At 42.4% G+C, this 27,887-nt stretch overlaps 2 pseudogenes across 2 annotated transcripts in view; one reads left to right on the top strand and one right to left on the bottom strand.

Moving 5' to 3' along the window:
• The window catches only part of LOC145992521 (glucose dehydrogenase [FAD, quinone] pseudogene), a 139,907-nt pseudogene that overhangs the window by 59,577 nt on the left and 52,443 nt on the right, over positions 1-27,887 (top strand). The window lies entirely within an intron of this gene.
• LOC145992797 (glucose dehydrogenase [FAD, quinone] pseudogene) lies at positions 62-27,887 on the bottom strand (annotated as a pseudogene). Its single transcript, XR_014442214.1, has 2 exons — positions 27,770-27,887; positions 62-3,552 (listed from the first exon to the last, which is right to left on the bottom strand). The product of XR_014442214.1 is annotated as a glucose dehydrogenase [FAD, quinone] pseudogene (transcript).

Genomic DNA, 27,887 nt, shown 5'->3' with positions numbered 1-27,887 from the left:
TTTGCGCCACTGTTTCAGAGTAAAAAAAGCATTAAATTTGAAGTAAGGCATATTTGGCAACAGGAAATATTTTATTACACTTTCTTAACCTAAGACGTAACATATAATTATATGTTATATACCTGATATTTCATATACGTATTTAGAGCAATTGTAGAGAAAGTTACACTTGAGATTTTCTTCTTGTGCCGTATTGATGTCTATTCCAGTTGTGGATTCAGTCCAGCGGAAAACGTTTCATAATTTGGTCAGCATGTACAGACTCATTTCCAGATAGAAATGTCATGTTCTGATCGACCAGCCTGAATAAAGATAACACTAAGAACACAGGGAGATTGCAGATTTTTTGCTGCACTATTTACATAATGCCACTTCATATCAAGTTTTTGTTGACACGACGTAACACGGATAAAGTGTCCACAAGATCACTATTACTGTAACCGAGCATTTTACGTAACGCCATATCAACAATGTTTTAGCACCATACACAACAAAGTCAATATCGTGTAATATACAAATCAGTACGTTAGTCTTACCGTACCATTGTTTCGTTAAGGAGATGTGACTCACGTTCCATGTCAGTAGCCCCGTCTAATTCGCAGCAATTTTTGACACTAGGTGTAGCGCAGGTGCATCCCAGTGTCAGGCTGGGGCAAGGTAATTGTGTTCATGCAAGTAGACGGTGCACAAAATAACACCGGTGTTAGGTTCATAAGTTTCAACAATTACCTGCTTGTCTGCCGATTTTAACGTTCATTTAATTAGTTATCACGCACCAGATGGTCATAAATAAAGTTTCCCTACCGAGAGCCCTGTTGACCCCGTTCGAAACAACGGATTGCGATGAAACTTTGCATAGATACTGTGGAGACAATGGGAAAGTGAATGCGGATGGAAAAAAAAGTAGTTAAAATTTTCTGCACGAAGTGGAAATATGGCGCTGAAGTCACAGTAACCAAGTCGGACATGCAAGACTTTATTTCGAGTTTGTCACTGTTGCAGTGTTCAATATGAGCGCCGTCAATGTGAATGGCCCTTTGGAAGCGTAAGACAGCGTGATCAGTAGTCAGACAAAGTGTTTTCCGGGATGTTGTGCACTGCGCACCAGATTTCAGCGCCACATTTCCATCTGGTGGTGAAAATTTGAACTTTTTTTGGACAGCATTTGCTTCTCCATGGTCTACATGACCTCTGTACCAAGTTTCATCGCTAATCCGTTGCTTCGAATGAGCTTCAGAATGCTCTGAATATGACCACCTGGTACCACGTGACGACACACAGATCCAGAACGCAGTGCAAACGCTCCAGACTCCAAATGACCGTGTTGCACCTGCACTACACCTAGTGCCAACAAGTGCTGCAAACTAGTACTGTGCCCTCCCTTGGACACGTTCGCCTTTTGTTAAGGCATGAGAATCACCAGGACGTTCTTATAGACACCTTCTGCAATGTTAATGTTAGAAGCTGATGTTAATACTTCTGCGTTCTTTCACTTCACTACACAAGTCTTGGACTAGACTACAAAGAACGAGACTGCCTCTTCTTCTTCTTCTTCCTCAGAGTTCGGGTCCAGTAGTCTTTGATCATGTCTGCCCCCTTCTCGCCGATCATCATCGTGGGGGCGTTGGTATTCCCGCTGGTGACGTTGGGCATTATGGCCGCGTCGATGACCCTCAGGCCCTGAATCCCGTGGACCCTCAGCTCGTGGTCCACAACCGCCATGGGGTCGGAAGCCGGTCCCATCTTGCAGGTCCCGCTCTGGTGGTAGATGGTCATGGTGTACTGCCTCACCAGACACTCCCAGTAGTCGTCGGTGCCGAAGGGTATCTGCTTGCAGCCAGGCCAGGGTATCCTGTGGTACCTCGCTCCGAAGCGCTTCATGATGGTCGTTTCCGATAGCGCCATCGCGTACTTGATGCCCTCCCGCATCACCTTCACGTCCTCGGGGTGCGAGAGGTAGTTGTGGTACAGGAGGGGGTGCTGGAAGGGGTTCTTGCTGCGGAGGCGCATGTACCCGGCGCTCTTGGGGCGCAGGATCATCGGGAAGACGCCGTACGTGTCCTGGTATGTGATGGGAGCGAAGACCTCGTCGTAGAACTCTTGGGTGATGCCGTGCGCTTTGCGGGCCTGTCCTCCGTCGGAGTTGACCGACGTTGCGGTCAGCATCAGCTCCATGTCCGGCCAGTCGTCGGACTGGTTCCCGTACTTTGTCGTGACGAACCCGACGGCTTCCAGACCGATGTTGGACGTCAGGGGACCGTCGCCTCGGATGGCGTATCTAAGCGCGGTGTTGATGTTGACGACGCGCGGCATCACGAAGCTCACCGGAGGGTCTATCCTGAACGCGATGCCGCCCGTCGCGATGTGGTCCTGCAGGTTCTGGCCGACGCCCGGTAGATCCTGAACCACTGGGATCCCAACGTCTTCAAGATGGTCCCGAGGACCCACCCCGGACAGCATGAGGAGGTAGGGGGAATTGATGGCACCTCCGGACAGTATCACCTCTCTCCTGGCGCGTATCCTGTGCGTGGCTCCGTCGCGGACGAACTCGACCCCGTAGGCCCGCTTGGTCTCCGGATCTATCAGCACCTTCGTGGCTTGCGACCACAGCGCGAGGTGGAGGTTGCGTCTGAGCCGAATCGGTCTGAGAAACGCCTTGGCAGCGCTGCACCTGTACCCTCTCCTCATGGTGTACTGAAGCAACATGAACCCGGTCTGCTTCTCCCCGTTCACGTCCCGGTTATCGAAACCCATCTCCTCTCCCGCCTGCACGAAGGCCGGCCCCAGCGGGGTGTGCCACGGAGCTTCCTGGACGGTCAGGTACCCGCCCGAGGAGTGGTAGGAGTTGTTCATCAGGTACGGGTTCCTCTGGTCTTCCGACTTCTTGAAGTACGGGAGAACATCCTCGTAGCCCCAGCCAGGATTTCCCTGCGCCTCCCAGTTGTCAAAGTCGCGCCTGTTACCACGAATGTACATCATCGTGTTGAGGACGCTGGAACCGCCAAGGATCTTGCCTCTGGGCCACACGCAGCGCTTGCCTTCCATGGCCAGGCAGGCCGTATTGGAAGGCTGCGTTTTGTAGCCCCAGTCGATCCTGCTCTGATGGAAGAAAATGGACATGACGGGAACGTCCGTGATTTCAGTCTCGTGGCCCCCGGCTTCCAGCAGCAGCGTCGTCAAGTCGGGCATCTCCGTCAGCCTGTTGGCGACCACCGAGCCCGCCGACCCCGCCCCGACGACTATGAAGTCGTACTCGTTGTCCAGGGACCTGACGTTGATCGGCCTGTTCTCCGGGTCGAACAGGTCGTAGTGGTAGTAGGCCAGAGCCACCAGGAAGGTCGGGATGAACCATATGGGGCTGGTCCCCACAAGGGCTATGGCAGTCTTGATGGCGTGGAACACGACTGTGGCTATGATGGGCATCGTTGCAGCTGGTTGTAGATGGACCGTCTTCTGATTTTCAGCTGCTGCTATCCTTACACTCCTGCAGTCTTCTGTATTGTTCCTCTGGACTCCTCACATTCATGAACATCACTCGCGGGTAGGAGGTACCTGAAAAGGTAGAAAGTAAGAAATGTAATTATGTTTGTACAAACACTACATATTCAAACACTGCACCAAAAATATGCAACTGGCTTGCCACCAAAAGTTGGGTAATACCCTAATTGGTGTAAGAGTTCGAGTTTTTATATAGATGCACTTTAGACACAGATAGGGTAATTGAGACTGGATCTACAGTTTAAAGTGGGATCCGAACCAATATGTGGTATCGAACCAGGGATCCCTTGATTACAGGAAGACGCCGTTACCACTACGCCATCGGGGTAATTGGGGTAAGACAATAGGTAATCAAGTGTTAAAAGACTCCATACGTGGTGTGGTTTGACAGGAAATGGCGTAACAGGACATCAAAGATGGTGCTAAACAAAGCCAATCCTGTGTTAACACCGAGAGAAGTGCCCTGTTATCACCAGTTTTGGTGTCAACTCAGCTGCATATTGTTTAGAGTGTACCCATTTTCGGAATAAAATTAAAAATACCTTTCTAGTTTCAAACCTGATGCATTTAGCATAATGTATAGCGCAAAATAAGAAGAATGAGGATACGGATGTGCTTGATGACAGTACAAATGCTCACGCAATCTATGGATTCCAGGTATAACAGAGACGGATCGTGAAAAACTATTAGGAAGTACAATATGATCATTGATAGAAGGTCGCATAGGGAAAACCTTACACAGTTGACATAGTACATTCTTGCCTGTTCGATTCATTGATTTGCCTTATTTTACTTCTGTTTTCTTCCACTTTGGCTAATCGCGAAGATAAGAATGAGTGATGGTATAATGAAATTGATGAAAGGATACTGTCAAAGAATACCCGCTATCCGAACCCGAGCACGCTGCACCAACCACACCGCCACAGAGGTCGGTGGTATCCTACTTGGAACTTTAAGCCCAGTCCCGATTAACCTATCCGTGCATAAAGTGGACCTAGAGCCATGGGCTTGTGTATAGTTCACGTAAAGGGGGGGGGGGTTCAACTTTTGGTATGATTAGGGTTGCTATATTTCATTTCTGGGACGCTGCTGACCGGAAGCTTGTTGGAGACCGTGGGGGAGGGGGTGTAGGAGGGCGTGCTGGACCCGACAAAGGTGTGTGTATATACATATCCATTATCATACTCTTTACACTTCTTAAAATAAAAAGAACAGAAATCCACTTCGAAGTATATCATTTATCTTGCAATTCCTTTTCCGTGCCATAGTGAACTAAGCTGCTATCTCACAATGTTGAAACTTTATTTGAAAACTGCGGACTGAACAGATAGGCACCCCAGCACCGACTGTTTACAGTAAGCAGCTTACTATGCAATGGAAGAGATTTGCAACTGAAATTCAGTGCTGGTAGAAGACGGCGGCTCTACCGTGAAGTCAAATATCTTTGCAGCATCTTCTTGTAACTCGATAACTTTTGTTTTATCGAGAGGGAGCTGTTCATTAGATTGTTTAGTAAAATGAGCATTTTAATGTTACGCATTTACGCATTTAAAAGTAAATAAAGTTTATATGCGGGCTTATTCGTAGCAGGACTAGGTATGATCAGGTTATCAAAATCCAATCTATCAAAGACACCATCAAACATTTTGACACACAGTTCCAATGAATGAGAGATAGCCATTTCATATTTTTGGAATAAGTTGTTACAATTGTGTATGTGTTGACTGTGTTCAGAGAAACATGAGTTCAATTCTACTACAAAATAGTTAAAAAATGGACGATAATGGTTTAGTTCATAATATTGTTTTGTGCTCTCAGCTGGTACATTGTTCCTCCTATTTGAGTGTTCTATGTCTCTTCATTTCTTCATCATAGTCTCTAAGTAGTTTCACTGCTTTGAAATAAATTTCATTAAAGTTCTCAGAACTCTCTCTTAGATGTTTTTTTAAAAAATATCTTGACGTTCACAATACAGGGTAAGTCAAAATGATGGACCCGATTACAGAAATTTATTCTGTGAAATCTAATAAACATATGTTATTGTGAGACATGCGCTTCGAAAGGTTAACTTTCAAAGTTTAGTTTCCACGCAGTGTTTCACTTTCTACCGCTAGGAGTCAGCAGCAAGCTGCGAGCAGAAAAATGACGTCGACTGGAGAACAGAGATCTTTCTGTGTGCTTGATTATCATGTGTACAAGTTTGTGATTAGTGTGCAACGGCATTTCCGTACCAAATATAGGAGAGAACCACCTACGGGGAAGGCCATTCGTAAGTGGTATGAACATTTCAGAGATTCGGGCTGCATCTGTAAACGAAAATCGACTGGCCGTTCTTCGACTGGGGAAGAGACAGTGGAACGAGTGCGCACATGTTTCGTGCGGAGTCCACGGAAGTCCACCTACCGGGTAGCGAGAGAACTTCAACTTCCACAGAAAACTGTCTGGCGTTTTCTGCGGAAACGTTTACAAATGAAACCCTTACCGCTTGCAACTAGTTCAAGCCTTAAAAGACACAGATTATGCTTTGCGCGCATCCTTCTGTGCTGATTTCCTCGAATTAATGGAAACGGATGGGTTCTCTGAGAGGTTAATTTACAGTGATGAAGCAACTTTTCACCTTTCAGGGAAAGTGAAAAGACAGAACATAAGGATTTGGGGAACTGCTAACCCCATGAATTTGTGGAACGCGAACGCGATTCTCCCAAAGTGAATGCCTTTTGTGCCATTTCCCATGAAAAGATTTATGGGCCCTTTTTCTTCCATGAACGTACTGTGACAGGACTTGTTTTCCTTGATATGCTGCAACTATGGCTCCTTCCACAACTTGCAGAGGATAGCGCAGATTTTATTCTCCAAGTGGATGGTGCCTCTGCGCATTATCATGGCAGCGTTCGGGACCATCTCAATGGAGCATTTGAACAACGTTGGATAGGCCGTGCGTCTCCGGAGGATCGACCTCTCCTTCATTGGCCACCTCGTTCCCCCGACTTGACCCCATGTGATTTCTTCATGTGGGGTTTTGTCAAGGATCATGTTTACGTACCACCACTTCCAACAACATCGGATGACCTGCGTGCCCGCATCACAGCAGCCATTGCTGATATTGACCGCAACATGCTACACAAGGTTTGGCAGGAGATATGACTATCGACTTGATGTGTGCCGTGTTACGCGAGGTGCTCACATAGAACATTTGTGATTTGTTTGAAAAAAACTTTGACAGTTTACTTTTCTTAGCACATGTCTCACAATAACATTTGTTTATTATATTTCACAGAATAAATGTCTGAAATCGGGTCGATCATTTTGACTTACCCTGTATTGAACAGTCAACCTTTTGAGGTGCCCAAAATAATGTTGCACTGCATAAAGCAATTTGGTTAGAACAAGTGGAGGTATTTCAAACTCCACACAGGTTCACACTAAAGAAACTGAAGAGTTTGCTGAAATGTTTCTCTTGTACTGGTAAATTGTAAAGCCTCTAAAGTTTCTTCGTTTCCACAAGTCACGATAGTATTGATACTTTTCTGTTCATCTTGTGTCAAACAACTTGAGAATGTAACGGTGTTTCCCTGGTTTTCTTGCACTGCATTCTTAAAAACCAAATTCCTTTAAGAAGACTCAAGGGGGGAAAAATAACTGATTTGTCAGTCCCAATGCAGTTTCTTATCGCAGAAATTCCGAGACTATCAGGAAATTGCAGACATTTGGTGTGCATTCCCATCTGATATGTGGAATTACGTCATTTCCTTCCGATTACGGCCGATTTCGCCTTATTGCGTTTTCGCCTCCCCCAATGCAATTTCAAATGATTTATGTGACACTAACTTTCTAAGGCGAAACGGGACATCCCATTTCGCCTTATCCTGTATCGCCTTACACACAAAAAAATTCCGGCCAGGGAATATTATCGACTTACAATCAACCTAACCTAACCTCGTCGGTACTCCTGGGGGTCGTGGGGTTGGGGAGCCAAGGTAGGCAACATCACAAGCTCTGAGCTTCCATTATGAATTGCCCTTCAAGTCGATAATATTCCCAGGTGGGAAATTTTTTGTGTGTAAGGCGAAATGGGATGTCCCGTTTCGCCTTAGAAAGTTCGTGTCACATAAATCATTTGAAATTCTATTGGGAATGGGATAAGGCAAAACGGGAGGACACGTTTCCTTCCCATCCGTATCCCGTTCTATACGTCTCTAGAAAAAAGAGTTGACGAGCTATATCTTTGCGGGCGGCCTTGGCTACTCCGCGCAGAGTGTGAGAGAGATACGTTTATGTAGTTGCCACCTACTCGCCCTTTGAGTGGTCGACAGCAAGGACAGAACGCAAGGATAATGACGCGCAGCCGGTAGCTCCTCCCCCTTGCTACTGCGCAGCCGTGCTTGGGCAGGGCTCACCCGCAAAGATACAGCTCGTCAACTCTAATTTAGGAGAATAAAAAGGTCCGAAGCTGGACCAAAAAAGAAGGGGGGTTTTGACCCGTTTAATCCCCCCTCCTAAATACGCCCATGCATAGAGCTGAAACTTCTTGACAGAAAAACGACGCTTAGTAAGAGAAACATAAACATGAAATCGTACGACTGCCCAAAACCGTGCAAACATAAGCCAAGTCAGCAGCCTCTACGTACAATAGGCTAGTTCTTCAAGTGTTAGATTTCTCCAACAGTTCTTCTCGACTTGATTCCAATTCCGGGGCAAAGGCTTCTGATCTTTCCGTGAAGAAGAAGAAACACGAACCAACGCAGACACGAACTTACGACCTCTGGGCAGATGGCACTCGCATTGTCTTCACAACGTGAACGTGTACATATATAAAAAAAGGCAACATTTTCTCTCATACATCAAGTTGGGACTTGCTGTTGATTAGGCATTGGCGGATTAAATTGCATTCAGTATATCTTTCCTATTGTTTGAGGTAATAAGATTTTGCTCCCGACTTTACAAAGGACACGTTGTTGTATAAGCGGCATTGGTGGAAATGATTTGAATGTGAAAGTGGCTCTACTGAGAAATGCTGACTAAAGATTGAATCATTAGGTAGAAAGTTGTTGTCGGAGAGGGAAGAGGAACCTTATTGACACATGACACCTTTGTGTGCAACAGCTATTATTCCTAACTGTAGTGATGATTTCCTTGTAATTTGTTTGTTGTGTTGTTTATGATTATTGCGTCACTTTAACTTGTACTGGCTGTTTGACTGGAGAGGTTCAGTCGGTAGCGCGTCTCACTGTGACCCCTCGGTTAATTCAAGTGGGAATTTTTCTAGCACCTATATGGATTGGCTGTGGTCTGATTGAATGAGGTTTTTTTACGTACCTTTTCTCACGCTTCTGTCTAATCGCGACGTTGAGGATTATCGGTAATTACATGAAATGTATGAAAGGGTTCTCGTAAAGAAACACCTATGTCCACGGCGGGACTCGAATCAGCACCCTGTACGCTCGGTCGCCGATACAAGACCAAAAGATGATCAACACAGTTTTGCCACAATATGAGGGCACAATTTCCCTTTGCAAGGGGCACAATTTCCTTTCTTGGACCATTTTTTCCCTTCACGTAATCAAATTATATAATAATAATAATAATAATAATAATTAGTAGTAGTAGAAGTAGTAGCAGCATTATTAGTGGTAGTGGTGGAAGCAGTAGTAGTATGTAGTTAAGTGTTCCGTTGAATTCGTTATTCGTTATTAGCTTGAATAAAAAATATTTTAAAGAAATTTCACATTTCAGTTCATCATTTCCTGGCCAAATGCCCCAGGTTTGAATCCTGGTCAGGAATCCATTTAATCGTTAATCCTCATCGTTACTAGTTATCCAAAGATGCATAAAAGCAACGGACAATAAACTTAAAGGAGCTGAAACAAGTAGGAATAGCAAGATAAATAAATAACATTAAAAATGTGGATATGAAATTGGAAATTAACATAAACTGTAGTAATAATGTAAAGTCAGATGACCTTAAAATTTCCCTGAAATTGTGGTATTTTTCATCGAAATTCCCTTTTCCCATTTGGCTAAAATTTCGGTCCCCCTACATTTGGCAACACTGGGTACGTCCCAGAATACTATTAACGGTGCTTTATCCACTTTATACTAGTTATTACAGTTTGTTAGTTTCGACACATTTAGCTAACCGCACTGTATTGTGCACACGGATGTAGCCAGCCTTTACAAAAGTGATGCATCACCTGGTGTATTAGTCAGGTGTGCTAATTGGAAAATTCCGGTTGGAAAGTGACAGTGGCGCCAACTTATACGAACCCCATGGGGCCCAAGCCCATCCAATGTCGTGTTATTTTGTTTACATATTTGTTATCGTCACTCGTTGTGGATTGCTTATAGAAATCAATAAATAACAGATTTTTTAAAAATAAGTAAGGACGCATTGTTGGCGTGTTTTAATATCATGATACACGGATCGGAGGATTTATGAGAATCTTTTGTGAACTTATAACTGGAGCTTACCCAATGTTTTTCAAAGTTGGCACCCCTGGCCACATCTAGCTACCTGCCTCCTAGGCACGTATCTAGAAATATGTTTCCGGGAAGGGGAGAATCCGAACCAAGTGTCTCAAAATAATATTAGTAATAATATTTAAACTAAAATGATTATAAATATATTAAATTCATTAAAATAGTATTAAATATTAAAATTAGTTAATATTATATTTTTACTACATAAATAGGTAACAGGACGGTATAAGAAAACATGTATTTATTATCTATAGCTTACGTGTAGTTAAGGTCAGCAAATTTTGTAAAGAAAAATGCACCGGCAAGGAAATACATGTCAAATAGATAAAGAATTGAATATTTATTGGATATAAAAAAAGATGTTGGATCCAGTTGACCAAAATAAAGTTCCTGTAATATTTTATGAATGTTACGTTACAAGTAATAAAAGATCTTGCATAAAACTACTTTGCCACTGTCAATCAAAGTCGTTTGATCACAATATAATCCTTGCCTTCTTAAAAAGTTCAAAGGAAATTAATAATCTTCCATTAAACAACAAGTATATTTTCATTATTTAATTTGTGTTAATTTAATATTTCATTATTTTCATTATTTAATTTTGTACTTAGTAAGTCTATCGTGGGGGGGGGGGGTCCGAACCCCCTGGACCCCTCCTAAATACGTCCTTGCTCCCTCCCCCCTCCGCTATCTTGGGTTCTCCTAGCTAGAGCATTATGTTTCTGGCGTGACTTGATTCCTTCCGTTCCTGCAGAAACAACACTTTCATGAAACGTCTCCACCTCATCCTGTTGTCTCTCTGGCTTCTAGCGCCCTGAAGAAACCAATCCACACTACAGAACAAAACCCAGTCGGACAAGGAAGGCATTTTAGAATAACAACTGGCTGAAATGTCCAATAGAATTGCAAATTTGAACCACAATTATTTCCCAATAATAGCAAGCTTAAATTTTGGAATAAAACAACTTTAAGTTGCATTGAAAGTCTGTTGACAACATGATACAGTAATAATTTACTGGGTGAGTCTTTTAAAAGAGGCCCCGTGGAAAATGTGCTCCTTGCTTGTAGGCAACCTTGGTACACCGAAGAGAAGAGCGGGGCAGAGAACAGTCCAGGATATGTCATGTCATCTCATGTTGTCGAATATGGTTGGCACCGATATCCTGGACTGTTCTCTAACCCGCTCTTCTCTTCGGTGTACCAAGGTTGCCTACATGCAAGGAGCGCATTTTCCACGGGGCCTCTTTTAAAAGACTCACCCAGTATATTTATAATCTAATGAATAGTACAGTGTGATGAGGCGAAATGTAGAGAAATCCTGTTACACTACAGAACTCCGTGATGTGGGGACTGCACATTACATTTTGACAGGGTGCGCCACGACCCGCTGTGACCCACCGTTGACTACGCTTCTGGATTGATTGATTTGTTTTATTTCACTTGCTTTTCTGTCACTTTAGGATAATCGCGAAGATGTGGATGCATGATGAAATTGATGAACCGATAAAGAACATCCATGCCAGGATTCGAACCCGGAACCCAAAAAGTCGTAGCGCGCTGTGCCAGCTACTGCGCTACGGAGGTTGGCGCGACGCCTCTGGAAAAATACACCAAAAGATCTCTCGTGTTCTTCAGATGCAGTCTCAGTTTCCCTGTGCGCACCAAACAGTTCCTGATTCCCAATGCAGTGTTCAATCTTGTCAATCATGCAGAGTAAAAGGACTCTATCGGCTGTCAAAAAAATGTATAGCTTTATTTGATACATGTGAAAGTAACACTTCCCTAGAAAGACAATAGCTGACTTTCCTATGTTGTATTTAGTTTTTGTCCTGAGATGCTCAAACATATGTGATGATAGAAACTGGCATGTCCATTCTTCTGAAACCAGGAAGAGCTGCATCCGATGTTTTTTGCCGCTCCGGCGGAAGAACTGGTTCTCCAAGTGGGTCAGAAGCCTTTCCGCTTTTACGTATGGAAAGTGAGCGTGATTCACGATGTCCTTGAGATGCCGCTGGGGACCCAGCATCCTGCCTGCCAGTGATGACAACCCTAGCATTATGGTACTAAACCTATGTTTTCCGTAATGGTTAAATCTCAGTGTGCGATATCCTGGGAGGGACAGGAAGGATTTCTCCCCCACCAACAATCTTGCCCTAAGTAATCCCAACCACCAAAAAATTCCTGGGGGGGGGGTTAAAAAGTAACAATTAGTTTCAACTTCAACAATTACTTTCAGGTAACATCGAAATTACACGCGACGACAGTGGCGTGCCCAAAGGGGGATTGCTGGGGGTCATAACTCCCTCTTTCGGCGCAGTATTTCTTAAAAGAAGAACGCCAAAGGCAGAAATTGATAGTAAAATGAGGGCTAACTAGTAGAAAATATTACAGGTAACTCCCCAACCCACCCTTTTCGAAAATCCTGGACACGCCACTGCTTGAAGAACGGAGGATAGTGACTGTCTCTCTGTGTGTTTGCGTTGAATGCCTTGTCTCTCTCTCTCTTTGAAGATCGACTATTAACCGATCTACACCAATAACAATGTATACGCATAATAAAAGCAAAACAATAATATAAGACAAATCTAAGTATGAAATACAGTTGATTTATGTGAATAAAGAGCAAAAACTAAAAATTAAAACGTTTACATCAATTGAAATTTATTAATATTTTTTACCAGCTGATTAAGGATCTAGTTTGCTACTTTATGTATACCTGATACATTACATAAAAATTAATTCCTTTATATACTGAATCCGGTCTCGGAAATCTCCTATAACGGCTGAGGGTTCGTCGGGCTGACCGTCACCCCATTACCGGTTGAAAAACTCCACATCTCTAGGTAGGATTGTGGGAGGGAGACTGGCAGTCGGGAGATATACCAAGGGCTGTCGAGGCACGGGTTATTATTATTATTGAATTATATATATGTACCAGGTGGTTATAATTAAAGTGACGGTGTTCAGAGTGGTACAGCACGGGCTGTAATGAGAGTAGCAGTCTGAAACTTCGTAGATATGCTAATGAAGCAATGCGCTCGCGAATTATGCCAAAAAAAATAGTTCCAATTCTCGCCACCAGGGTAAAAAAACGGCGCTGTAAGCAGTCAAAACGTGGAATTTTCCATAACTCTGACGTCAAAGTCGGTGAAATTGCCTAACCATTGTGTGAGCTCCCTGGTTGTTGTTGGTGACGCTTGTTGCTTTTTCCTTTAGTAATGTTCATGTAATTCGAATAGTGAAATTGTAGCGATATTTTATTACAAAGAGTATTGTTTTCTGCGATTTATAGTGTTTTTCCTGTAACTATACCAAGTTTTGACTGCTTACAGCGCCATTTTTTACCCTGGTGGCGAGAATTGGAACTATTTTTTTTTTTTTCATAATTCGCGAGCGCATTGCTTCATTAGCATATCTACGAAGTTTCAGACTGCTACTCTCATTACAGCCCGTGCTGTACCACTCTGAACACCGTCACTTTAATTATAACCACCTGATATATTTAAATATTTAGTAAGTTGTGAGTAATAAAATAATAAATACTTCTTGTTTCAAATAGAAGGAGTGTGCTGACCCAGGAACAAAATTTTTCAACCACATCCCTGTCCATTCTTTTTTTTTTTTCGTCTGATCTTAATTTTATGACAGAATTGAGGGGTCGCAAGTACAAGAAGCATTCGGGAAATTTTCTCAAACTTTCTTCAAGAAAAGCGTTCAATCCATTTCGTTGGTAGAACCATTACTTTTATGGGGGAAATTCCCAATACTATACTGCAGGAGGCCTTAGAGAGAGCGCTTCGCGGGCTAACAGCAGACGTCGCTCGCACACTGTTGCCGATACTCTCTTGTCGTATGCTGCACAAACAGGCCGAGGTAGCAAGAGGCAGAGGTCACTCACCCTTCCATAAGGGTGCAGCGAGCTAGCTGTGGCAACCGGGCTCGCTGATTCGCGGACTTGATTGTTTCTCGCAGACACACCCCCATATTGTCGTCTGCTGCAAGCCTGCGAAGCGATCTTTTTAAGGCCTCATGGAGTATACTTTGCTATGGCAAATAAACGAAATTTCAAAATTCTAATGAATGGATGCATAAATTGAACCCCAAACTTCAATCTTCCGAAAATCGTAAATTGTTATTGTTAATTACGAATCGTTACTACCACTCGAGCACATATTGGCAACATTTAGCATAATTACACAGTTTCTCATCGAAAGGTTGGCAACTCTGCTCCTGCACACGTTCGCTGCGGTGCTTTCGTGGAAGGTCGGGGTCGCTTCCGACTTTCTTTTCCTTCCCCCTCCTCCGTCTTGTCCAAAACTTTTTCTCCTTTGTTTTCCAGGTTGGATCACGATGGAGCTTATGGCGTTATGTAAGTGGACAATGCAGAATTCCATGTGGAATATGGATATGCACATGTTCGTAGTGAGCCATCACTTCCGCCTCGGTGATCAAATTTGTGAGAACTCTGAATCAAGACACGTGCAAGACAGGGAAGAAATATATATCCCTTTCCTTGCTGCCTACCTCTTGCTGGCGTTTCAAATTTGCAGTTCTCTTGAATACTTCAGAGACAATATAAAACATCCATGTTCAGTCTGGGATTGGAACCCGCACTCCACAAAATATGAATCTGAGTTGCCACGGAAAGTGGTGTTCACAGAACACTCCTTTTGGTGTTCTAGTCCACATGTTTACTTCGTTAACGTCAAAGAACTGAAGAAAGCCGCCGCCACGAACGTGGCTGGGGTTAAACAGCGGGCGAGTTGTTTTCGTCCAATCACACTCAACCTTCAGCCAATGGGCGCAGCTGTCATTCTGCTCGTCTACTCCACGTGGAGTCTCAGTCATGTGACTGCGGATACGCCGTTGCCGTACTTTGCAACTTCAATGTGGAGACCGTGGGAAGGTGCTAGTGTGGGAGAGGGACAAGGTTGCGTAGAGTAGATGTGTGGCATTACTGTGCGTTGAATGTGATTGTTGCAGCTGGTGGGCGCGCTCCGTGGACTTTAATACGGATTTGGCGTTGTATCACATCAATTTTTGTTTCCTCTTGCACCATTTGATATCACACCACACCAAGTATGGAGGCATTTAACACCCGATTAGGTGTAATGCTACACGAATTTCGGTGTTACATCACTTTTGGTGGCACCTCAGTTTCATATTTTTTAGGTTGTGCGACCCACAATCACGAAGTTCGGCAAAAGTTCTTGGGAGACCAAACATCAATTTGCAGGTGAAAATTCAGGTTTTTCTAACTTAGGATAGGATATACAGAGGAAAGTCCCAAAGTTTTATTTTTCGTAGCGAATCTGTTGCGGGATATACGTACTTGGTGGCTCAAACGAACGGGAATTTTTTACCGCAGTCGACCTGCTATGACAGAAGAACACGAGAGGACTTCGCCAGGATCCTGTTGCAATGTTACGTCACGTCATGAACAAGGTCTCTCCCAGACTGCAGGAATGTCTCCTCAGAGAAAGTGGTCATCTGTCGGATGTTGACTTCAATAAATAACTTAACGCTATGAAATACAACATGGACATACTCTGTAGTATCCACTGGCTTCACTTTCCAAAATTTCTCGTTCTTATGAATCACACTTTATTTAATGGTATGACAATTTTAGATTTCATAATTGAAAAAAATGACATTTTTAGATTTCATAATTTAAAAATGAGGACTTTTTAGGTTTCATAATTTAAAAAAGAGGGCATTTTTGGATGCAGCACTTGAAATACAAGTTTTGTGTTTATTAGTGTTTTGGTAGGCTTGTACATTACACACCGCTGTAAAATTGTTTTACACAATTTCAGTATAACTAATAATAGACCTATATTTACTAGATGGTTGGTCTCTAACTTTAAAAGATAAATTGAGGGATTTTGAAAATTAAGAACTTAGAAAAATATTTGGACCTAAAAGAGATGAAGAAACATTGGAATGAAATGAACTGCATAAACTATTTATTCTTCGTTGGAAGAAACCATTCTTGTGTTTGCAGTTGCAACTGGGTGTGTTGTATTTCCTTACAAAATTTAACACGGAAGCAATATTCACAATGATTCACAAATACGTATAAGATTTTGTTACGAATCTTGAAGTTGAAGCAGTTGCCTATACCCTCAAAGAGAGGGCATTTCCCTATTTTCCTAAAAACCCGCCCGGAACATTTTTAGGACCCAAAAAAGAAGACATGTCCGGGTAAAAGACGACGTCTGGTAACCCTACACTTGTTTATTCAGAATTTCCCTATTGGGGGTGTGTGATAATGTTTCCACAAAGGTGAATAGGCAGATTTGGGATCACATTGGGTCTGTGTAAAAATCACAGAGGGGTTGAAAAAAATGTGCGGAAGGGGATGTTTGAAGGGTGTGGTAAATTACTGATGAATGTTTTTTTTTTTTTTTACATGTAAATAAATTAAACTCTCGCACAAATGCAATTGGTTTGTACCTGAATTTTACATGGAAAGAAGTCCTAGAATAAGGGTGTTGTCGCCTTGTTGTGTTTTCACCTCCCCCAATACAATTTCGCGTGACTTATGTGACACTAACTTTCTAAAGCGAAACGGGACATCCCATTTCTCCTTGTCCTGTTTCGCCTTACACACAAACCTAACCTAACCTAACTTAAAATTTGTTCTTACAAATGTCAGGATAAATAGTACCAAAATTACTAATACAGTTAATATAAATCCGTTTACGTAATAAAGAAAAGTATATATATATACCAATGTAGCATGGTGTTTTATTACATTAATAATAATGACCCTTCATGTCGATAATATTCCCTGGTGGGAAACTTTTTGTGTGTAAGGCGAAATGGGATGTCCCGTTTCGCCTTAGAAAGTTCATGTCACATAATATATCACGCGAAATTGTATTGGGGGAGGTGAAAACTCAACACGGCGAAACGGGAGGGTAGGAAATAGATTAGCCGGTATTGTAGCTATTCGCTTGGATCTGGGGTTTATGTAGAATTTTCCATCTGGATGTAAGTTCGTATTTTGGGGGTGTAAGGTTCAATTCAGAACCAAAGTTGAGCATGAATTGGCCCTTTGTGGAAAATTTTGGAGGGTGTTGAGGAAATGTATGCGTTCTCCCTTTGCACGATCCAAATGTATGCTGATGTCTTCCGCTTCAATACTTACAGCCAGGAATGAAACATGACTCTCTCTCCATGTAACGAAATGAAACAACTTCCTCGCACTCCGAAAGACTCGCTTTATCTGTTTGGAAAAGGAGCAGTTTGCTTGCGCAGCTCTGTTACGCCGAATTACGCCTTCCTGGATGCAAAAGGTTTCTCTTGTTGACTTTATCAGTCTTCTGGTCCACACGGATTGCACAACGCATGCGCCACTTTCCTTGGCCGTTTCCCATGATCTTTCTCTTGCTGCATTTACTCGTTCAGAATAGCCTGATAATGATGCTGCTGTTACATTACCTAAATATTATCTCTCTCGTGCATCAGGTGCATTTCCCAAAATGTTACGCTAGGTTTAACCCTTAAATCGTTCTGGCTTGATTGCCGAGGCGTTTCGAATCTTCATCATTGATTGATTTGCATTATTTTACTTCGCTTCTTGTGCCACTTTTGGTTATTTTGCGAAGATCGAGATGAGTGATGACAAGATGAAATCGATGAATAGGCACTCCCAAACATCCATGCCCATGCCGGGATTCGAACCCGGGACCCCTGTCGTCGTAGCGCCATGTGCTAACCACTCCGACACGGGGGCCGGCTATCCCTTCATCAGTTTCATCATATCACTCATCCTCATCTTCACAATTAGCCAGAAGTGGCAGAAAAAGCGAAGAAAATTAAACCAGATCATTCCATCAACCGACTGTATTCATCCGCGGTTGTGGCGATGCTGCACTGTCAGCTGTCTATACTCTGTCCCAGGAACCTTTAGAGCAAGAGAACGAAAGCAAATCTCGGCGCACTACTTGCGCCAAGAAGGCTTGACAAATGAACGCTTGCGAGGGAACGGCATTGTCTGGAGGGGGAGAGTTACTACTGTTGCCTGTGTTTACAGTAGCGTGTACGAGTATACTGTATCGCTTCGCCTACTCGCTTTCTGCCCTTCTCTACCCTTATGCGTGCCTTGTTCCAGAGATTCCCGGGATAAAGTATAGCGCTCACCCTTGCATGTCTTCCAGAGTCAATGGTTGCATGTGCCCTTCTGGGAAATGGCCATCCCTGTTCCGGAACGGCTTCCAATCTTTTGAGATGTGACATCACTGTCATCTTCAAGGAGTGATGTGTTAAGACACGATTCAACCAGGATAATCCCTCACAAGTTTAGGTATGATTAATTTATTTGGTTTCATGCATTTACTTAGCTTTTCTGCTACTTTGGGCTAATCGCGAAGATGATGATGAATGGTGATGCGATTCAATTGATTAAGGTACACTAACAAATAACACCCATACCCACTTCGCAATGTCCTAACCACTCGCCACGGAATCCGGCACAGTTTGCCAGAATAATGAAACGCCAATTCCCAGACCGCGAGTACATTTCTGTAATCTCCCTTGTAGTTGTCGAGCATGTCACTTTTGCAAGTCGAACATTCGCTAACACCCAAGAGCACGTATCTTGACAAAAGGGGATACAAAGAGGAAGTTGTTCGCAAAGGTACGCTTATCTGGAATGGATTTAGAAATATTTGCAGCCGAGGAAGTACTCGGGTTGAACGAGTAAACCACTTTCCCACGACCGACAACCGTTTCTATGCAACCGCTTTGGGAAACCTCTGCACACCGTGAGAAGTGCTGTGTATTGTGAGTCTCGAGCGGGCAACAAAATGACCGACCTCTTGACAATGACTCGAAAACAAGAAGCTATCACAAGGTGATATACTGGAGGCGCTCATGGTAGACTTGATAGCGAAATCGTATCTGCATTTTTGTCATTTAGCTTCGCATTTCTAACACTTTTCGCGACGATGAGGATGAGTGATGATTAGACGTCTCGTGGCTAAGTCAAGCATTGTCCCTATTTCTCTGAAAGTCGAATGGCATGAATATTGATGCAATTAAGGCAATTAAGGCGTGCCCAAATGGTTACGGCTGTCGCCTTTGTTGCTAGACAAAGGAAGGGAAAAAAGAAGACAGATAGAAAAGGATAGAGTATGTGTGTGTATGTGATAGAGATATAGAGAGACAGAGAGAGAGGAACAGGAACAAGGAAGACAAAGAAGAGGAGAGAGACAGAGGTAGAGAGAAAGTGACAGTGAAATAAGTAAAGCAGCAGAAGAAAGAAGGAGAAGAGAGAGCAAGAAAAGGAGAAGAAGAAAGGAGAGAAAGAATAAGAATACAGAGAGGAAGAGACAGAATGAAGTAAAGCAGCAGAGGCAAGAAAGAGAGAAGAGAGAGCAAGAAATGGATAAGGAAAGCAGAAGAGGAAAGGAAGAGAAAGACTAAGAATAGAGGAATAGACAGAGAAAGAAGTAAAGCAGCAGTGGAAATAAACAGAGAACAGAGAGCAAGAAATTGAGAAGGAAAGCAGAACAAGATAGAAAGAGAAAGAATAAAAAGAGAGCGAGCGATGAAGAGACAGTGAAAGAAGAAAATCAGCAGAAGAAAGAAATACAGAGAAAAGAAGGCAAGAAAGAGTGAAAGTGAAATAAGTAGAAGAAGAAGAAGAAGGAGAGCCAAAATATAAAGTGAGAGAACAAGACAGAGAGATGGAACAAGAAGAAAGAGAGATAAAGACAAGACAGAGAGGTGGAACGAGAAGAAAGAAAGGAGAGAGAGAGGAGGAAAGAAGAAGGAAACCCCAAAATGTCGCCGTTGACTCATATCCATGGGAACAGTTGTGGGAGCTACTTGAAATAGAAGTAGCGGGCTCCAGTCTCGAAATCCTGAAAACAGCGGCGATGGGACTAGATGCGCTGACAACGCGTCAACAAATGAAAAGCCGCGTGGCAATCAGAGGACTGTTATTTAAAGTTTAGGTTTACTTATTGCAATCACGTGACTCATTGGCCATCGTTTCCTGCCACTTTCCTGTGAACTGTTGACCAGTTCCCTTCTCAGTGTTTACACTGCCCTTTTTTCCCCCTTCTAATTACCCACACTAAATGATCTCAAACCATGCAGAAGAATAGCGTGAAGGGCGTGGACATCTCAGGGAACAAATGTGCTAATAAGCCGTTTGTTTTGGTTTGGAGGTCGCCGAAGATAGCCATTCATCGGTCTTGACATTGCGGCATGACTCTGCACAATACCTGGAAGATTTAACGCCTCTGATTCGTTCCTTCCTTTCGACGAGAGAACTTTCTCCGGGCTCACTGAACCCGCTGGAAGTTTCCACGTTGTCAACCCGAGAGAGAAATTATCTCCTTTCCTATCTCTGTAATATGTAAGGAAAGGGGAAGGCCGATATTCTAAAGTGGCCACTCGACCTGGAAAAAAATGAGGAAATACCATCCTTTAAAGAGAAGTCATGCAAGTATGAGGCAGAGTGCCTCTTTGCTGCTCGTATCTGAGTGGTACGCTTTGTAGTTTTAATAGCATAAGAGTACAAGTCTTCGCAGAGGAGTGGTTAGCGTTGTCCGGTACGAGGCGAGGGATAGTAGTTTCGATCCTTGGTAAGGCATTGATGTTTCATTGCGTTCATCCTCATCGTCGCGATTTACCTGCAGAAAGCAACTTTTTATAACCAAAGTGCAAGAGGGGGGTTGGGGAGAGAGAGAGAGAGCGAAAGGAAACAGAAGGAGAAAAGAAAGACAAAATAAGAGGGAGAGAGAGAGCGAAAGGAAACAGAACGAGAAAAGAAAGACAAAATAAAAGGGAGAGAGAGAGAGAGCGAAAGGAAACAGGAGAAAAGAAAGACAAAATAAGAGGGTGAGAGAGAGCGAAAGGAAACAGAAGGAGAAAAGAAAGACAAAATAAGAGGGAGAGAGAGCGAAAGGAAACAGAAGGAGAAAAGAAAGACAAAATAAGAGGGAGAGAGAGAGCGAAAGGAAACAGAACGAGAAAAGAAAGACAAAATAAAAGGGAGAGAGAGAGAGCGAAAGGAAACAGGAGAAAAGAAAGACAAAATAAGAGGGTGAGAGAGAGCGAAAGGAAACAGAAGGAGAAAAGAAAGACAAAATAAGAGGGAGAGAGAGCGAAGGGAAACAGGAGAAAAGAAATACAAAATAAGAGGGAGAGAGAGAGCGAAAGAAAACAGATGGAGAAAGAAAGACAAAATAAGAGGGAGAGAGAGCGAAAGGAAACAGGAGAAAAGACAGACAAAATAAGAGGGAGAGAGCGAAAGGAAACAGAATGAGAAAAGAAAGACAAAATAAGAGGGAGAGAGACCGAAAGGAAACAGGAGAAAAGAAGGACAAAATAAGAGGGAGAGAGAGAGCAAAAGGAAACAGGAGGAGAAAGAAAGACAAAATAAGAGGGAGAGAGAGAGCGAAAGGAAACAGAAGGAGAAAGAAAGACAAAATAAGAGGGAGAGAGAGAGCGAAAGGAAACAGGGGAAAAGAAAGACAAAATAAGTGGGAGAGAGAGAGCGAAAGGAAACAGAAGGAGAAAGAAAGACAAAATAAGAGGGAGAGAGAGAGCGAAAGGAAACAGGAGAAAAAAAGACAAAATAAGAGGGAGAGAGCGAAAGGAAACAGAATGAGAAAAGAAAGACAAAATAAGATGGATAGAGAGCGAAGGGAAACAGGAGAAAATACAGACGAAATAAGAGGGAGAGAGAGAGCGAAAGACAGAAGGAAAGAGAAAGACAAAATAAGAGGGAGAGAGGGAGCGAAAGGAAACAGAAGGAGAAAAGAAATACAAAATAACAGGGAGAGAGGAAGAAAGATAGGGAAAGAAAAAGAGAAGGAGAAAGAAATAGAAAAAGAAGACAAGAAGAAAGGCAAAGAAGAGTGAGCAAGAAATAGAGAACAAAAAAACACAAGAGCAAAGGAAGAGAAAGGAGAGAGAGAACAAGAGAGGGGAAAAGAAGGAAAACTGAAGAAGAAAGGAAAAATAGATAGAATGGAGAACGGGAAGAAGAGAAGACAGAATGAGTGTGGGAGGGACAAGAAGGAAAAAAGAGATTATGAAAGAAAGATAGAGAAGACAGGGCTGGAGAGAAACGTGTAAATGTCAAACAACTGTTCCTCTCAGAATAATTTAACCTGCCTACATTTCTTGGTTAAAATGAAAGTTTGCTTATTTATTCATTTATGCACTTTTTTTTTTTTTTTACTTTTAAGAATATCACAGAAGCAGTGAGGTCTCCCAAAGTGTGCGGGACTTCTAAAACTAAAAGTGTATTCCCAGACACCCTTCTAAAACTAAAAGTGTATCCCCAGACATAAGGGTGTCTTCTGCTGTGAAGACATCAATAAAGAGAGTGAGATAGGTAAAGCCTTGCTCTAACGTGTCCCATCACCGTTCTTACACTGTAAAAAATGCTGGGTGTTAAAACAACACAGAGTGTGGTCCCTGGAGGTCTACACCACATTTTGCTCAACATTTAACCTCAGTGGTGTCAAAAAGGTGCAACCATTTGTCTGTGTTATTTCAACACCAGTGAGGTTAAACGTTGACCAAAATGTGGTGTAGACCTCCAGGGACCACACACTGTGTCCTTTTAACACCAACATTTTTTACAGTGTAGGGCCTTCAATAAATGTTGTTTTAAAGGACATAAAATGAAGATTGCAGGACGAACCTAGAGTCTTTAGCAAGACTTCTCTTACGTAATTAAAAGTTGTAGGGGTCTTTAGAGGGGAATTGAAATGAACATTACAAAACGTTACTGGAAGGTCATGGAACAAAAAGCACTCGTCTAATGGAGCAACCTTTGTTTTTAACCTTTTCTGGACAAAAAAGAAATGTCTATTGTGGCTTTAATGCAGCGAGCTGTGAAACCAGGTTCCAGGAGAGAGCCAACTTCTGTGGCGGAGTGGTTACCACAGCGCGCTAGTACTCCAGGGGTCCGAGGTTTGAATCCAGGCCTGTAGATTGTCCGTTCAACGGTTTCATCACTAGTTCAGACCCTCGCGATTAGCAAGAAGTGGCAGAAAAGCGACGCTATATAACACCCAACAATAGAAATTCAGCAAGGAAGAATCTTTCGGTTCTCCTTGTTACTTCTGATACCACTGGGATTAGATGTGATAAGAGTTTGCCACGTGGTATTGTAAAGGGCAGGGATACAAAAGAGTGGTACGGGATAGGTGGAGGTGTAATTGAGTTCATGAAATTAATCAAATATATGGAGGGATTTCACGTGATTTTTACGGCTGTAGTACGCACAAATTACATCGTATCCTTTGGGAAAGCAGTGAATCATATGGCATAGGGTTGCATACATTATCTCTATGGTTCGTCAGTCCGAGTCACAGTCGATATATCGATTGGTCGCTTGCCATGCCAGGAGTTGTGGCAGGTTAAGTAACTAGGATTTGCAAGATGACGCATTCATTGCCAAATCTGGTCATTGCAAACCCTTTGTAACGCATGCTAAGAACTCGACTCTATCATCTAATAGCAATAGTAAATCTCAGAAAATCAATCCTTGTAAGGTAAGGGAAGATACGACAGGGTTGGCAACATTTCTGGAGGGCAGCGAGCACCCCTCTGCACTCTCACGAACATTACCAGTGTTGCCAAACCCCAGAGAAGAAAAGGCGCTGTTTAAACTGTGAAATTATAGTAATTGCTGCTACATGGTGGTAGGATTATTTTCAGGTGACTGTTGCTGGCCCCCGTGGCGGAGTGGTTAGCACATAGCGCTACGACGCTAGCGGTCCAGGGTTCGAATCTCGGCCTGGGCCTGGATATTTACGAGTGCCCATTCATCAATTTCATCATATCATCACTCATCCCCATCTTCGCAACTTAGCCAAAAGTGGCACAAAAAAAGCGAAGTAAAATAAAGCAAATCAGTCGGGTGACTGTTGTTTTAACTTCAACTTATGCTGCTCTAACTTTTGAGGGTTTGGATTTCCGTTATTGGTTGTTTACTACAGCTGAATAATGCTGGGAATTTCTCCAATAAAATTAATTAAAATGTTTCCAGCAACGAAATGGGATCAGCATTTTTTTACTTGGAAAAGTTTGAGAATTCGACAGCTACGGCCATCGGCCAGCTTGTTTCATTTCGGACACCAACGTCATAAAATTTGCTTGTGAACTTAATTGGGGAGCATAAAGGAATAACAGAAGCGGATAACACTGGGCGTGTTAGTAAATACTTGTCTCTGGCTCGACATACACACAGAAGACTAAATGCATCATATTGATTGATGCACTAAAGTGTGTTTTATGGCTTCTTCAAAGAATCAGATTCAAATTTGATGCATTTGGGTGCATTTTTATATGTCGTGAAAGAAACACCAAAGTGCATCATTTGATTCAAGTGAGGATTCCTTTCAGTCGAGATGCACTTCAATGCATCAGATGATGTTCCTTGATGCACCTTCCTGCATCTTTTTGGATGATGCACTTAAGCGTTTGGTCTGAGCTACAGAGTTTATGTAACTCAGATGAAACGTTTAAGTGCATCATCAAAAAAGATGCATTCCAGTGCATCAAAACGCATCAAGTGATGCATTGAAGTGCATCTCGACTGTAATAAGTCCTCACTTGAATCAAATGATGCACTTTGGTGTTTCTTTCACGACATACAAAAATGCACCCAAATGCATCAAATTTGAATCTGATTCTTTGAAGAAACCATAAAACACACTTTAGTGCATCAATCGATATGATACATTTAGTTCTCTGAGTGTACTCTGCTTTGTTTGAACCATGTTCGTTGGAGAAGTAGAAATAAGATGGGACTTAATTTGATTTTTGTTTCCTCTAAATATCTTTCTTTGAACTGAATCTCTCCGTCCTCCTGGACACGCGGTGGCAGATTACGGTAAACGTTACTACTATGATGATATAGTTTGCATCGCTGAACGCGACCGACGAAGCCTCCTGACTCGCTCATTCTCCCCTTCCGACCCCTCTTACAACGGTCCCTCTGCAGTCCACATGCGCATATACACATATAAGGCAGATAACCAGGCGTTATGTACGATCAAGATATGACAATAGACAATAGAAATATATATGGACTACAGAAGTAAAAGGAAAATTAAAGAAATTTGTGTATTAACGTTAGTTTAAAAGTATAGAACGGAAATCTAGAATAAATGAATAAGTGACGTCAAATGTGAATAGTGAACAATAAATGAGTAACCTCAGATAAGCAATAAACAGTTATTTACTCTTTTGGCGTGATAATAAAGTAACGTGGGACTTTCTCCTGGGAGTTTCAGAGCCCACGTTTTCTTTACGTACACCCAACGGCGAAAGAAACTGTAGACCAATTGTCCACCACCATTTTAATTCGATCTGTATTACCCAATGTGATGACAATGAATTGAAATTATGACGTCAATAAGCAGAGGGCAATACCTGCTTCGAACCAACATAGTTTCATTCCTTAAACAACACAGGATATAGAATAAAAAAAGTAAGGAAAAAAGCAGTGGACAATTTGCCTACTATTATCTCTGCCGTTGACTGTACAAGGAGATACATTTCCTTGCATCTTCTGAAAGTGAATGCACGTGGTAAGAGAGAAGTTAATTCGCAAATTTAAACTATTCTGCATCCACTGTAAGAGCGAAGTTAATGTAAAGAAAACCACATGACCTCTAAGAAATAGTCTCTAACCTGTTTGTTTTGGTCTTGCGTTATTTTTGCCCATGAATATACGGAAATGCAGCAGGTGCGTTCTCGTGTGGCTTTATCGTATGAATCATGTTCCTACCCGATAAATTCCTGCCCAGCTGCCATTGAAATAACCAATAACATTATTATTATACACCAATATTCTCAGAATGTACGTGTGTTTGTTTACGGTGTATTGGTAACATCGTCGCCTAGTAATCAAGGGGTCCCGGGTTCGATACCCGTTGGAGGGACATCGCACAGTGGCTCGGATCCCACTTTCAACTGTAGGTCCAGTCCCGATTGTCCTATCTGTACATAAAGTACAGAAATGTATGTGTTCATTCTTCAGCGGATGGAGATTGGAGGTGCAGAGTTGAGACGATCTAAATGAATGCAGGGAAATGTTTTCTAGTACAGTATATTGCCATATGATTTGCTTTAAATACGTACATGAATATAAGATTATACAGGACACTCATTAGACTGGTTATATATGGTGCAGAATCCTGGAAACTTGCATCCAAAGCAGAAAGTAAGTTAATATGCTTTGAAAGAAACATCTTACGATATAATTTTGGACCCATAAAGAATGAAGATGGATCCTGTAGAAGTAAGGGTAATATGATCCAACCTGAACACGTGGTGAGATAAGATGAAATAGCAACGTTTAGGATGAGCGGGACATCTGATGAGAATGGAGGAGGACAGATTACCACGCTTGGTACTAAACCTGAAACTATGGGGAAGAAGGCCCAAAGGAAGGCCAACTTGAAGATGGATATATGCAGTTGAAGAAGGATCTATGCAGTTGAAGAAGGATCTGTGCAGTTGAAGATGGTTTGAAAAAGATGAATGTACGTCATTGGGTTTGAAAAAGATGAATATATGATAATACATAATTGGAAGAATGTAGCTCAAGACGGAACGAGGTGGAGAAGGATTGTTTGGGATGTTAGACCCCACCAAGGGCTGTTATGCAAAAGAAGAAGAAGAAGGTAGGTGTGTGTGTGTGTGTGTGTGTGTGTGTGTGTGTGTGTGTGTGTGTGTGTGTGTGTGTGTGTGTGTGTGTGTGTGTGATGGTGTGTGTGTGTGTGTGTGAGGGGGGGTGTCAGTGGCGTATACTGGATACAGAATCTTGGCTATCTCACTACATCATAATGTTCGAATAGACAAAAATTTGCTAGTGTGGACGGCTCTTTTTTGTTCATTTTTTTGGATTTGAAAGTGATGTGATATTGTGAAATATTTGTCAAATAAAATATATGATAAGAGCCCGGATTTTAGGCAAAATGCCTATTCGTGTCCGACGCTGGTAGACAAAAATTGAACACAAAGGAACAACGATCTGAAGGTTCTTAACATTCTGAACAATACTTTATGTTGCCTCCTTTGCCTATTTCACCTTACGCTGCCTTTTTCAAAACTTTTTGCCTTTTCTTGCCTCTTTTGTCATTCCGACAAGGCATTTTTTTAAAATTAATTTTCTCTTCTATTTGATTTCATTTTTCAATAACCCGTGTTATTCAAATTATTATTTGTAAATACATTTTTAAAGATTAAAGAATAATTTAAGTCCTTCTCTTCAATTTTTAATGCCTCTTCAATTTTCACTGCCTCTTTCTGAAACTTGACTGCCTTTTTTTCGACATACACTGCCTTTTATTTAATTTTTCGTTGCCTTTTGCCTGCCATTTTTAATACTTTTCAGTGCCTGAACATCCGGGCTCTAAACCGTGTATACTTCTTTTGAAGTGTATGAAACCTACGTATATGAATCATTGCTCTCAACTTTCCAGTGCATTATTTGATTTCTTTCTGTTTTTTGTATCTCTTCAGAGTTTCAAATTGTATTCCTTTTAGGAAACAGACTGAGGGTATGAATAAATTATGGTAGAATTATCCTGGCTGTGGGTGAAGGCGCCAGAGCCTCGTTGGCCTGCAAGAACCAGGATGTACTACGTGGAACCGAGGTTGACTTTTGGGCACCGGCTCGTGCTGTGTCGTCCCTATACGTTTCTGATTGTCCCTTCATCAATCTCACCTTACCATCATCATCTTCGCGATTAGCCAACAGTGGCAGAAAAGCAAAGGAAAATAAACTAAATCACTATTGGTTTACCTTTGATGCAGGCTGTTGTAAATCCTTTTTTCCACTGGAGCGACTCCTGCAACTGTCACATCCTCTAGAACCGGAGCACCTCACGCACTGTCCGCAACTGTCGGCCGTCGCCGCTTTC

The sequence above is a fragment of the Lepisma saccharinum genome, chromosome 9 (assembly GCF_977018435.1).
Source record: "Lepisma saccharinum chromosome 9, izLepSacc3.1, whole genome shotgun sequence".
NCBI classification, from domain to species: Eukaryota; Metazoa; Arthropoda; class Insecta; order Zygentoma; family Lepismatidae; genus Lepisma; species Lepisma saccharinum.
Note: the sequence above shows the minus strand (reverse complement) of the source record. Positions and strands in the feature narration are given on the sequence as shown.